Source organism: Tupaia chinensis, unplaced genomic scaffold, assembly GCF_000334495.1.
Source record: "Tupaia chinensis unplaced genomic scaffold, TupChi_1.0 Scaffold000706_1, whole genome shotgun sequence".
Classification (NCBI taxonomy): domain Eukaryota; kingdom Metazoa; phylum Chordata; class Mammalia; order Scandentia; family Tupaiidae; genus Tupaia; species Tupaia belangeri.
Genome location: NW_006160229.1, coordinates 3918185 through 3923413, shown reverse-complemented (window position 1 = coordinate 3923413; position 5229 = coordinate 3918185).

Here is a 5229-nt window from a genome sequence, read left to right as displayed (position 1 = left end):
AGCTTTTCTAATTCAAGTGTGAATTGTGAACCAGCAGGATCACCTGGGTGCTTATTAGAAATACAGACTCTCAGGTCCTACTGGCAGACCTATTGAATCATAATCTGCATTTTATCAAGATCCCCAGGAAGCTCATATGCACATTAAAGTTTAAGAAGCATTGCTAAAATGGTTGTGAAGAACTGTGTCTTTACCAGAGGAAAGGTAACTTTTAGTGAAGAAATAAAAGAAACTTTTTAAAGAGATGTGTTAACAAGGTGTAGGGATGGGTATAGTTGGACTAAGTGGAGAAATAACCAGTTATATTTAGAACTGAGATATGAAGCTAAACTATTTAAGACTTTCCAGGGGCCAGCCTGTCACATGGTGGTTAAGATGACTGGCTGGCTGTGTAGTTTGACTCCTAGACCTGGAGGCGTGAGAAACATGTTTGGATGCGGGTTCATGTGTACCCCAAAATTCTAAAAGGAGAGAAAAATGGAGAAAGGATTGCAGAGTGACTATTTCCCCATGGGCGTTACTTTCTCACCCTCTCCCCTTTGCTGTCTCTCTCAGGCAAGCACATGTGCTCTCTGGCAAAATTGAAAACAAAATGAAACAACAAAACCAAAACCAAAAAGAGTTTCCAGCACTGGTGGGGTGAACCCAGGCAGGTCATCCTTTCTTTTCTTTTTCTTTCTTTTGTTTTTTTGATAATTGTTTCTATAATTTTATTTATTCATTCATTTTAATTTGACCAGAGAGAGAGGGAAAGTGAGAAATCAACCACCAGGTCTGGGACTTGAACCATGGTCAGTCATGTGGGAGTATCCAGCGCCTTAACCACCACACCACATACTGGTCCTAAGGCAGATCATCTTAGTGCTAGTTAGTGTAGCTTCAGAATATAGAGGGAACTGGGCTGGCTGTGGATGCACAGGTGGTTGGTGAACCATCCCTGGAAGGTTCTTAGGCAAGAAGAACATCTGTGCTCATCTCTAGCTAGGGTTGTAGTTGAGGCTTGGTGGAGTAGCTTATACTGTGAGATTTCAACAAGTTTGTGGAAAATGAAATTCAAGTTTTAATTTATATTGGTACAATTTTTTTTTGAAATCCATGAACAGTTTTTTTCATAATACGCATTTTCTTTGAAAATTTTTTTAAGGACCCTTTTAATAACAGGGTTTCTTGCTGTGGAATTGACTCCATATTGGAAGGCAATGTGAACATTTCCTGTTGGTTGACAGGATATAGTAAATCCTTCCTGAGATGATCTGTTTTGAGAACTTAGAATACAAAACAAAGTGTGAAATGGTTGTGCTATAGCCAAAATCTTCACGTGATTTTGGTCTCAGATATTTTGAGGTAGGCCTGGGGAAAAGTTGAAGATGCCAACAAATGTCAGAAGACAAAGGTGCCTCATGCTGCAAAATTGGCAAAGTTCCCTTTAGCTTTTCCGAGATTAATTTACTGCTTTTTCTTTCTGTATTTATTTTACTAGTCTTAGCATATCTTCTCCAAATAAGAGGTAAATATTAATTTAGGCAATATTAATTAAAATGTTCTAAATGCTTAAAGCCATGGCTATAACATGTACTGGTTGAACATATGTGCATGTAATAGTGTCAATATTGAAAGCCCCTGCTGTGAAAATCCATAGCAAAGAATTTTTAGCAGACTTACTTCTGGGATCACTAATGATTAATTAGTTTGTGTCATAATGTAAAGCAAATGTCACCCTAGCTACCTGGGGTTGCTGTCATTTGAGAGTGGAGCAATTTCCTGTTGATCACCAACAGTAAAATGAAAACTGCCTGCCATCTTGTGGAAGATGGTAGGTATCTCATGCCCCGGTAAAAAAAAAAAAAAAAAAAGCAAGCGAGCTTTCTAGATTCCTGCATGTTCTCTTGGGGGTTTTCATGGATGCATTGGCTCCTGTAGAGAACTGTAGTAAGGATTAAAATGGAAATGAGCACATCTCAATTAAAAATCTCGCAATTGCATTTCCTTCCTCATCACACATTTTCAGAATCAAGGCTTATAGCTTAAACAGCAAAGAGATAGTGTCTTTCCATTGGGTGACTGCTTCCAGAAGAATTGTGAGTTGGCCTGACCCATTCAGCTTATTGGCTAGCCTCACAAGAAATTGGACCTAAATGCATATTTCAGATCGTTAGCTCAAAGGCAGAGTTCAGGCTATGAAATAGTGGACTGAATGACAAACCAGCAGTTCATGGATTTTTCGATTGAAACAGAATTCTTGGAGCACTCAAGAGTTTAACCTGCTCCTCAGGGGCCTTCAAATGGTTCTGCCCAGGGCAGCCATCAGCTCAGTTGATTACTGTAACTCGCTCAATCCCAGGAAAATGTGTGTCCTGGGGAACAAATAGTTATTCCCTAATTCCAATCACAATTGAAAAAAACAATTGAACCAGTAAAGGGCTGCTTGGAGGAGACAGGTGAGTAGAGGAGTGGAAGGAATTGGTGTTTGGAAAGAGCAGGAAAATAAGACTGTCCACAAGATCCTTAACAGTTGGCTTTGGTCAAATGGTGGCAGGAGGGAGTTAAGTGGCTCTTTCATTAGATTGACTGGTCAATTTAGTCAAAATGATCAATTTGGTAAGCTTGTATAGACCCAGTCAGAGTCTTTTTCAGAGTTTCTTTGATGACCTGGATCTAATCCAGTCTATATATCCAGTCTCCAGTAGTGTATTTTGTCTGTTTATCCAACTACTGATATTAAATATCAAATTTGACTTCTGGGTTTCAAGTAGATATATGTATTCCTGACTTTCTTGTTGTAGAACAGGAGCTGATCTTAGTGATATCAAAATTTGTTTTAAAAATATGGAAGAAGACTGTCCATTTAAAATAAATATTATATCTCTATCTATCTTTCTATATAATCATACACACACACACACACACTGATTGATGACTTGAGACAGTTTTCATAAGAAGTTAAAATGATTTTTATTATTTTTAGCTTGCATTTTGTTGAAGAATATCCATGCAAATTTCCCACAAATAATTACAGAGCAATTAAACACAATAGAATACTCTCAAAGATTTATTATTCAATAATCAGGTATTTCTCCAATGGTAAGACACTTGTGAGGGTAACTCTTCAATTTGGTATATTCTACAATTCTATAAAGCAACTATTTACTAAGTAAACACTTGTAAAAATGTTCAATTATTTTTAAGTGGCCCTATATTGTTACAACTATACCATCAACAATGAAAGGAATTGGGGCTAGCAGGTTGGATGGTGGTTAAAGGCGCTGGAGTCCCTTATGGCTGATTGTAGTTCGAGTCCTGGACCTGGCAGCTTGCTTTGTCACTTTCCTTTTCTCTCTCTCTGGCTCTCACTTGTCAAATTGAAAAAAAAATACTAATAATAACAAATGGAATTAAATAAATAAATAATTATTTTTAAAAAGTAAAAGGAATCAAAAATACTATATTAAATAGGTAGAAAATAGGTCATTTGGTCACTTTGCCTCTTTGCCTTTATTCAATTTCTATATTTGTGAGAATTTCAAAATGTGTCCCCTCTTTATAAATTCTAATTCAACCTTTTTATTCATATTAGTTAACTAAGGATGGAAACTACCACTCCCAGGAAACTTAGGAGCATTCTGATACAATCAGGCCATTGGTAAAGAAAACAGTTCAAATACCTTGAAGTAGTGTCATTCTTTAGATATACGGCACAAGAGTCATTTGTGGATGAAACTTGATACACAAGTTGGAACCAAACCAATGGGGAAAAGTTCTCATCTTCAATTATATTCTTGACAAGGTGTGTGTTTTATTTTATTTTTAATTTTTTCAAGGCTGTAAGTTTTAAATGTACACTCTTTAAAAACATAAATCTAACTATATATTTTACCTGTAAGAATAAATGTTATCCGTGAGCGTTTCTATTTTTTAAAGGCACTTAGAATTTATTAAAGAATTGGAAATTTGGAATCCAAAGCAAGAATTCATATTTTTCCAGCTGAGATAAAGCGTTTTGATGGGTGGAATATATTATAGGTCCAAAAAGTGCAGTGGTGAGAATAAATAAAATAAATTGCTTCCCAGCTGCTGAAATAGTGTAATACTCCTCAGTGTGATTGTTAAGAAGCTGCTGTTAAGGTTGTTCTAGGACCATTCAAACTGTGAGCATTAGCTTTCTTTCCCCCAGTACTAGATGATATGCATCGTTTAATGAGAACAAGTTCATTAAATGTTTTGCTCTTAATAATTTCAGGCTGCTGTTGATAGACATTATAACAGGGAGTAGAAGCCGTTGGTATAAGGCCACTTTTTTCCACTCACTGGGAAAAACTCAGTAGCTCACTTATGGTTATGCTACCCCGGGGCATAGCTATTATCTTTTTAACTTATTGAAATTTGATTAGACTTGAAACTATTATGCATTTTATTTGTTTATTAAAATAATGTTTAAAGCTACATATTTGTTACTGAAGATTACACACCGAACAGGAGAGCAACACAAATAACCTCTTTTCTATAGGCAAGGGATTAGAAGTGATAACAAAGTCACCTGCAATTTAAATGTTTTTCTGTAGGTATTATTACAACTCCTCTTGCACGTTTTCTCCTGTTTTCCTTTGTGTTAGCTTCACCTTGTGCAATAGGAAAACTGCATTGCCTATGGCCCCCCAGTTGAGACAGTCTTCATGACATCAGCATCATCTTGTTCTTCCTCCTGGTGTGCCTTTGTTCGGTATGCGGTTTCATTTGGTGTTACGGTTTCACTTAAGTAGCTGGCACTTAGAAAGTCTGTAGAAACCTTCAATTCATTAAATCAGGGCTGACTGGAAAAAAAAAAAGATTTGCTGATGCAGGCAGCCCCATGATGTTTGATTACTTCAAAATGGAACATGGATTTCAACCCTGATTACAAAGACAATTCAGCTCCCAGATTTGGGGGTGGTTGGAGGTGGTGGTACAGAGAATGCCTAGAGAGGTTTAAATGGGAAAATCTCTAAACAGGGGTGAGTTAAGGTGTCTAATATTTGTAATCTTCAAAAAGGGTCATTTGAGAGGTGACAAAGAGTCTGATACGTTTACTCAGAGAGTGGACTGATTATACAAGAGCCCTGATTATGTAAGTAGTGAAAAATCGAGTCAATCAGTTGGGTATCTTGAATTCATGACATCAAACAGCTACTCTGGCTGTTCTCCACTACACACACACACACACACACACACACACACACACACACACCCACCACA